Source organism: Oncorhynchus nerka, linkage group LG1 (assembly GCF_034236695.1).
Source record: "Oncorhynchus nerka isolate Pitt River linkage group LG1, Oner_Uvic_2.0, whole genome shotgun sequence".
NCBI classification, from domain to species: Eukaryota; Metazoa; Chordata; class Actinopteri; order Salmoniformes; family Salmonidae; genus Oncorhynchus; species Oncorhynchus nerka.
The window spans coordinates 59,203,754-59,213,076 of NC_088396.1; the positions used below are offsets into that span (position 1 = coordinate 59,203,754).

At 45.7% G+C, this 9,323-nt stretch overlaps 1 long non-coding RNA gene across 1 annotated transcript; it reads left to right on the forward strand.

The window, feature by feature from the left end:
- The first annotated feature begins 352 nt into the window (after window positions 1–352).
- On the forward strand, window positions 353–9,112 carry LOC135572215 (uncharacterized). The gene is made up of 2 exons (XR_010464131.1): window positions 353–6,330; window positions 6,428–9,112. It is a non-coding gene; the product is annotated as an uncharacterized LOC135572215 (long non-coding RNA).
- Window positions 9,113–9,323: the final 211 nt, after the last annotated feature.

The following is a 9,323-nucleotide window of genomic DNA, read 5'->3' on the forward strand; positions in this document are numbered from 1 at the left end:
GCATGCACCAATACACTACAACAGAAAAGCACAGCAGGGGACGTAAACAAAATAATTAGCATTTCGGCGTTACACAAACCGCACAATAAAATAGAAAACAGTCATTACCTTTCACCATCTTCTTTGTTGGCACTCCTAGATGTCCCATAAACACTATTGGGTCTTTATTTCGATTAAATCGGGCCATATAAAGCCAAGATATCGTTATATGTAGACTGTGTGATAAACGAAAAAAACAGCGATTTCACAACGTAACGTCATTTTTTAAAATTCAAAAAGTAGACGATAAACTTTCACAAAACACTTCGAAAAACGTTTGTAATGCTACTTTAGGTATTAGTAAACGTTAATAAGCGATAAAAATCATCCGTAGGCGATGTACATATCTTTAGCTGTCGTCTTGGAAAAAATTTCAGGAGAGAGCTCTTCCGGAATGATCTGGGCGGAGACCGGAGGTACGTCGTGCCCCTCTTTCGGTTCAACCAAGAATCAAAGAGGATTAAATTCACAAGATACTCGACTACATGGGGATGCTGTGGGAGTTGAATGCTCGGTCTTATCTAATTCGGCTCACTGTTAACAATTGCTGGAAGTGGCGCAAGGATATTTATTTCCATTTTCTGTGATCAGGTTTTCCTGCGCTTTCCGATGTAACGCACGTTATGTAATAGCTAAAAGTCGTGATTGTGAGTGCGGCGTTGGACAGACCTCAGCGTGGGAGCATCTTGTTTTAGTTTCTGTCTGTAGGCAGGGATCAACAAAATGGAGTCGTGGTCAGCTTTTCCGAAAGGGGGGCGGGGCAGGGCCTTATATGCGTCGCGGAAGTTAGAGTAACAATGATCCAAGGTTTTTCCACCCCTGGTTGCGCAATCGATATGCTGATAAAATTTAGGGAGTCTTGTTTTCAGATTAGCCTTGTTAAAATCCCCAGCTACAATGAATGCAGCCTCCGGATAAATGGTTTCCAGTTTGCAAAGAGTTAAATAAAGTTTGTTCAGAGCCATCGATGTGTCTGCTTGGGGGGGGATATATACGGCTGTGATTATAATCAAAGAGAATTCTCTTGGTAGATAATGCGGTCTACATTTGATTGTGAGGAATTCTAAATCAGGTGAACAGAAGGATTTGAGTTCCTGTATGTTTCTTTCATCACACCATGTCTCGTTAGCCATAAGGCATACGCCCCCGCCCCTCTTCTTACCAGAAAGGTGTTTGTTTCTGTCGGCGCAATGCGTGGAGAAACCCGTTGGCTGCACCGCTTCGGATAGCGTCTCTCCAGTGAGCCATGTTTCCGTGAAGCACAGAACGTTACAGTCTCTGATGTCCCTCTGGAATGCTACCCTTGCTCGGATTTCATCAATCTTGTTGTCAAGAGACTGGACATTGGCAAGAAGAATGCTAGGGAGTGGTGCACGGTGTGCCCGTCTCCGGAGTCTGACCAGAAGACCGCCTCGTTTCCCTCTTTTTCGGAGTCGTTTTTTTGGGTCGCTGCATGCGATCCATTCCGTTGTCCTGTTTGTAAGGCAGAACACAGGATCCGCGTCGCGAAAAACATATTCTTGGTCGTACTGATGGTGAGTTGACGCTGATCTTATATTCAGTAGTTCTTCTCGACTGTATGTAATGAAACCTAAGATGACCTGGGGTACTAATGTAAGAAATAACACGTAAAAAAACAAAAAACTGCATAGTTTCCTAGGAACGCGAAGCGAGGCGGCCATCTCTGTCGGCGCCGGAAGATTGGTTGCTCAGCGTACCTAAGTTGTTCCTCACCAATCTTAGCCCTGTCTTTCGCAACCAATCGGAGCGCTTGGAAATGCACATCTGGACACTGCACCCGCCCGCTCTGGTCAGAGTATTATCGTAGTCCGAAGGGAGAAGACATTTCTGAGGACTTTTATTGAATTTTATACCAAAACAGCCACACTGTTGTAATAGTGTGATGTGTAACTTCTGACACACTCCATTCTTAGTAAAGTAATGTTTTTCGTTTGAAAATTCTAACATTCACATTTGTTTGCAGTGACATGTCTACCAAAACCAAAGTGTGGATTTCAGTCACTCATTTGAACAGTGCATAGACAGCCTACAGGGTAAGGAAACCAATATGTAAATACATAACTTGCTGAACATTAAAGTTGAAGGATTATTACTTTTAAAGGCCTAATAAGAGTGCGGCCAAACAAAGAAAAGTATGAAAATAGTCTGCTGTTAAAAGACTGCAGCAATGGAAATATTTAAAGGTTAGGATATACATATATAATTTCTACCTGAAAATACCTCTACAAACACATATCACTTCGCTGACCATCAACACTGTGGCCCCACAAGGGTTCGTGCTCAGCCCCCTCCTGTAGTCCCTGTTCACCCACAACTGCGTGGCCATGCAGATGACACAACAGTAGTGGGCTTGATCACCAACAACGACGAGACAGCCTACAGGGAGGGAGGCGAGAGCCCTCGGAGTGTGGTGTCAGGAAAACAACTTCTCACTCAACGTCAACGTCAACGTAACAACGGAGATGATCGTGGACTTCAAGAAACAGCAGAGGGAGCAGCCCCTATCCACATCGAAGGGATAGTAGTGGAAAAGGTGGAAAGTTTTAATTTCCTCAGCGTACACATCACAGACAAACTGAAATGGTCCACCCACACAGACAGTGTGGTAAAGAAGGCGCAACAGCGCTCCTTCAACCTCAGGGGGCTGATAAAATTTGGCTTGTCACCCAAAACCATGACAAACTTTTACAGATGCACAATCGATTCCATCCTGTCTGGCTGTATCACAGCCTGGTACGGCAACTGCACTGCCCTCAACCGCAATCTCTCTTGAGATGGTGGTGCAGTCTGCACAACTCATCACCAGGGGCAAACTACCTGCCCTCCATGACACTTAAAGCACACTTATGTCACAGGAAGGCAAAATAGATCATCATGGAAAACAAAAACCCGAGCCACTTCCTGTTCACACTACCATCCAGAAGTCGAGGTCAGAGCAGGTTCATCAAAGCTGGACCGAGAGATTGAAAAACAGCTTCTATCTCAAGGCCATATGACTGCTAAACAGCATTCACTAACCACTTTAAATAATGCCACTTTAGTAATGTTTACATATCTTACATTACTCATATCATATGTACGTACTGCATTTTATACCATCTATTGCGTATTGCTTATGCCGCTCGGCCATCGCTCATCCATATATTTATATGTACATATTCTCATTCACCCCTTTAGATGTGTGTATTAGGTAGATGTTGGGGAATTGCTAGATTACTTGTTAGATATTACTGCATTGTTGGAATTATAAGCTCAAGCATTTCACTACACTCGCATTAACATCTGCTAACCATGTGTATGTGACCAATACAATTTGATTTGACATTGATTTGATTTGATTTGAGTAGTAATGAAGGAATAAAAATCCCCCAGAGAAAAACGGTCTAGCTGTTGTTGTTATTATTTAGTCCCATATTCCTAGAACACAATGACTATATCAAGATTGTGACTCTACATACTTGTTGGATGCATTTGCAGATTGTTTTGGGGCTGCTCTCACCACCCACCTCAGCCCACACTGCCACAAGAAGGCATCATGCACCTGAGTAAGATGAGTTGCCTCCACACCTCTCTCATCTAAGAGACCACCAGCCCTGCTCCAGGCCTCCTCAGTGGTCAGGGAGTGACCACACCCTCACCAGTTGGGAGCTGATGAGGGAATATGAGTACCTATGTCACGAGCAGCAAGAGACCAGGAGGGGGTACTCAGGCTATATCTTCCTGTTTACTGATTTGTTTATATTTGTGAGGTTGACAACATTAGCTAAATATTTGCAATTCAACACTTCCTCACATCTTTCCAAATAGTATTTGTGAGTAAAATGTTAGATATATTTACTTAAACATCCTGTGTTGTGTGCTTTTTCTTTTACCACTGTCACGCCTACTACTGCTCCCTCCGCGATCGTTATCGCTGGTCTACTAACCACTGGTCCTGGCAACCCACATTGTGCACTCCTGCACCCCATCATTACGCACTGCTGGACTTCATCACCGCCCTGACAACTCTCCCTTTATATAGCAATCAGTAGCCTCAGTCATCAGGCAGTACTGTTTTTTTTCATGTTCAGTACGCTTCTCCTGTTTTGGTTTATCTGCTTTTCTCATCATTAAACTTACCTTCTCCACCTGCTTCCTGACTAGCATATACAGAATACTGACTCAGAAAAAATGGAAACAGCAGAAGATAACAGCATCTTCCAGACGGTTGAGGAACAGGGTCTTCTACTCCACCAATACCACCAGCTGTCACTGCTGTGTACGACCTTGAAGAAGGTCCTCCACGTTCTCCACCGCCTCGACACCACCAGCTGACTCTACTGGGTACGGTCATGAAGATTGTCCTCTGTGTTCTCCAACGCCTCAAATTCACCAGCTGGCTCTACTGGGTACGGCCATGAAGGAGGTCCTACACGGTCTCTACCGCCTCGACACCACCAGCAAGGTTCTCCAAACCTCTGATGTAGGGCCTCCTACCACGGGTCGTCACAGTGCCAGTCCTCCAGCCATCCCTAGACGTCCGCCCAGGTCAGCGATGCCTGACTCTCTCTTCCTGAGAAGTATGACGGCACTACATCGAAATGCCGTGGCTTCCTACTCCAGTGCTCCCTCTATTTCGCCTATCAGACGGGAGCCCCAACCACCGAGTGATCCAAGGTTGCCACGGTCATTTCCCTGCAGACCGGACGGTCGTTGGAATGGGCTACGGCCATCTGGGAGAAGGGAGAGGAGGAGCTGGGTTCCTATGAGAAGTTCATGGTTCTGTTCAGGGCGGTCTTCGACCATCCTCCAGAGGGCAGAGATAGAGGTGAGAGACTTTTCCAACTCCAGCAGGGTGCCCAGATCACTGTGGATTAAGCCCTCACCTTTCGGAGTGTGGCAGCCTCCAGCGGATGGAATGAGCCGGCGCTCTGCACTCTGTTCCGCAGTGGACTGCATGAAGAGGTCCAGACGGAGTTGGCATGTCGTGATGACAACATATCCTTGGATGCTCTCATTCCGATAGCCATCCGTCTGGATAACCTACTTTGGGAGCGCTGGTGTCCACCAGAGTCAGCTACTGACCACCGGTCCTGGCAACCATCATTGTGCACACCTGGACATCATCACCAACCTGTTACTCTCCCTTCATGTAGACTCTGTCATTAGGCAGTATTGGTTTTGATCACGTTCAGTACGCTTCTCCTGTTTCGTTAAACCTGCTTGTTCTCATCTTTAAACTTACCTTCTGCCCCTGCTTCCATACTCCAAGTGTAAACGTTACAACCATTGATATGTTCCAGTCCATTATCACACCTTAAATCTCTTCTTATTGTGAGACATTACACAGGTCACTCAAAACATTGAAAATAGCTCTCGCTTTAGATTAGGTACTGCAAAAATATTTAATCAGTAAATGTAAATATTAACGCCCCAAATGTGACATTCACACAATCACAGGATTTTGTGCAAGGTATGTTACAATACAGTAGTTAGACTATTATAGATGGACCTTGTGCCCAGGGTCTGGGGGCTACGGTTGAAGCTGTTGTGGAGGGCTAACTTGATTAAATGGTTAATCATGAATTATTCCTAAAGAGTTGTCATTTTTTTGTGAAATATTATTTTGTATGTCCTTTTGAGATGATTGATTCAACTAAATGAAATGGATATTACATTTATGTCATGCCCTGATCTGTTTCACCTGTCCTTGTGATTGTCTCCACCCCCTCCAGGTGTCGCTGTCACGACTTCTGCCAAAGTCGTTGCCTCTCCTTGTTCGGGCGGTGCTCGGAGGTGGACGTCACCGGTCTTCTAGCCATCATCGATCCATTTTTCATTTTCCATTGGTTTTGTCTTGTCTTTCCACATACCTGTTTTCAATCCCATTCATTACCTGTTGTGTATTTAACCCTCTGTTTCCCCTCATGTCTTTGTCAGATATTGTTTATTGTCAGTGTAGTGTTATTTGTATAGGTGCGCGACAGGTCTTCGTACCCATATTTGTTTATATTCATTTTTCTTATTAGTGTTATGGAGCATGTTACTTGGACATTTATTAAAATACTCTATTTTGCACTCCGTTAGACTCTCCTGCGCCTGACTTCCCTGCCACCTACACACACATCTCTGACAGAATCTCTGACCAAATATAATATATGAAGTCAGCAGGAGAGGACACTACGCTCATGGAGATGGAGGAACGCGTCCGGGAACAAGCGGAGGAGATTGACTGTTTGAGCGCCGTCATGGATCGACATTGTCCAGAAAATGGATCGCTGGGAGAGACAGGTAGTTTCTCCAGGGCCTCCACCACCACAACCAGGATCTCCCTTGAACGCTTTCCCCCCTCCTGAACCTAATAAGATCCATTTAACCCTACCCACAGGATACAATGGAGATACTGCCGGCTGCCAGGGTTTCCTCCTTAAACTGAGTTTGTATCTGGCCACGGTCTCCCCAGTACCATCGGACCGTGAGAAGAGTTGCGCCCTCATCTCATGCCTCACCGGGAAAGCCCTGGAGTGGGCCAGCTCTGTGTGTAGAGAGGAGGATGCGACGTTGGACCATTTTGAGGAGTTCACCCGCCATTTCCGGATAGTATTCGCGGGTGAGCGCCTCTATCATCTGAGGCAGGAGACGAGGAGTGCACAGGAGTTTGCTTTGGAGTTTAGGATAAGTTACCTGTGCAAGGTTCCCAGTTCTCAACACTCGTTAGCCCTCAGTACCTAGCACTAAGTCATTGGTTTCCAGCTGCACTAGGTCATTGGTCTCCAGCTGCACTAGGTCCTTAGTCTCCAGCTGCACTTGGTCATTGGTCTCAAGCTGCACCAGGTCATTGGTCTCCAGCTACACTAAGTCCTTAGTCTCCAGCTGCACTAGGTCATTGGTCTCCAGCTACACTAGGTCATTGGTCTCCAGAGTCGTTCTCCCTGTCAGGTTCAGAGTCATTCTCCCTGGCAGGTCTAGTGTCGTTCTCCCTGTCAAGTTCAGAGTCATTTCCCATGGCAGATTCAGAGTCGTTCTCACTGTCTCCAGCTGTAGTCTACCCTCAGTACACTGCTCTGCCATGCTATAGGTTCAAGCAGTCAGCTCCCTCAGTGCTACATGCCAAACCACCTGCCCTAGTTCTAGGCCTTGGGTCTCCCGTCTCGCTACAGCCCTGCCTGCACCCAGTCACCTATATTAGCACTAGCCTATAGTAGTTCCCTGCTTGGCTAGTTTTGCGGCCTCCCACTATACCTGGCTTGCAGTCATCAGATTTAGTAGTGGGTTCCAAGTCCCCTGCCCTGATAGGCCGTCAGCTCCCCGACATGGGGAACGACCATTCCCTTACCTGGGGGGCCTGATGTCTCTAGCTGCCTCCAGATCCCTGATGATCCTCGCCCAGGGGTCCCCACAAGCTCCACCATGGGAGTTAGCACTTTTAGCAGTGGTGAAAGAGTCACCAGCCGCAGCCAGTGAGCTGCCAATAACTGTTTTTGCCAGCATGCCAATTCATCTGCCACAGTAGGAGAGCCACCAGCTTCAGCTTCAGCCAACCTCTGGCATTACACTCAGCGTCTAAGGATGGGGACCAGCTGCCCTGCACCAGCTGAGTTAGAGGGCCCTCCCCCACCCGAATTGCATTCCATGAAGCGACCATGGACTGTCTCCGAGTATCTATGTACCGCCCTTTTCGGCAGGGTAGTGTCATGACTGTCCTGCTTGGCTCAGGTTACCAATGCCCACAATCCTGCAGAGAGATCTCACCCCCACCAGAGGAGAAGGGATCTCAAGGGATAGGAAGATGGGGGGGATTTATGACACGTCACGCCAATTATAAATCTAAGGCAGGAGACCAAATTCCTTTGTCCACTCACTATGGAGAACTATGTAGAACATTATCTTGCAATAAATTGACTTTGGGACAAGGGGTTTCGTCAGCCACAAAGATGATAGATGGAATAGGAAAATTCATGTCATTTTTGTTATGTTATTAAAAGCCAAAGGACGCCGTTATAACAAAAACGTTGTAACTTTAAGAGTTTTCCTAATATGTGCTTGATGTTTATACATTGTACGTTGTGTGGAAAATGTCCAAATCAAAGAGAATGATTTGGTAAAGATGAAATGTGAAGTTAGTTTTCTAAAATTGGATTTGAGTCAAATGTAGACCTTGCCTCATAACTAGGTACGCCCAAGAATTGCCCCAAAGGCGGAAGACGCCAACTTCCGACACAAGGGTATAAGACATGTGAGTTAATTAATAATTAACATATCAGACTAAGTGACCCGAGCTGCAGCCAAGGTCTGAGTAGTCAACGAACCCAAAACGCAACATGAGGTCGAAGACAACGGAACCCTTTTCTACCCATGCTACGGATGAGTAGCTACATCTAAGCGGGTGAATTGAAGCTGGACCACCTGGTCTCCACTCCCCATCGAAGCGTGTATCTACACTGTTTTCATTCCTAATCTGTGAGCCCTGAGCTATAGGGCTGGCTGTCCTCAGAAGACCCCTTTCAGAACAAGGGTGAGGAATCAGACCACTAAGCCAAAAGGACACTGACATTGTGAGGACAACCAGAGAGTTGCACCAGAGAAGTGCGCCATTGAGAAGCCTAAACGGCCCACGTAATTACAACATTATATTCTGACCCATAAGAGCGGCAGTTCGGGGAAAGGTTAGGTTTAAAATAAGCATGGCTGACAAATGCACCCAAATGTATGTTTCTCTTGTGTACTTTCTCTTTTTCTTTCTCTTTGAAATGCCCATTTTGGGTAACACGCGTCATAGTGTGTTGTCCCTTTATACAAAGTTCTAATCAATAGCCTAGACTGTGTTTTTGTGTATGTGTATCTTTTATTATCATTTTAGCTAATAATTATCCAAAATTGGTGTGGTACAAACTCATTGGTGGGACTCGGGTTTGTGCAGATTCCCTGATTATACGACATTCCGAATGAGACTGTAGAGGAAATTGATTAATTAGTGACTGTTGTAAAATCGATATTCTGATATTCTTTGAGTTAATTTTGGAAATAGAAACTCAATAAAACAAATTTTTCCATGGTGCCCCAGGTTAACCTCTTAAGTCGACCCTCTACTTTTTTGAACATTCTGTTAAAAATCGCGCAACATTTCAGCGCCCTGCTACTCATGCCAGGAATATAGTATATGCATTTGCTTAGTCTGTGTGGATAGAAAACACTCAGACGTTTAACTGGTTAAATCACTGCTGTGGCTTTACCAGAACGGCATTTACATCGAAAAGCACAGGAAAAACTGATCACTGAAAATG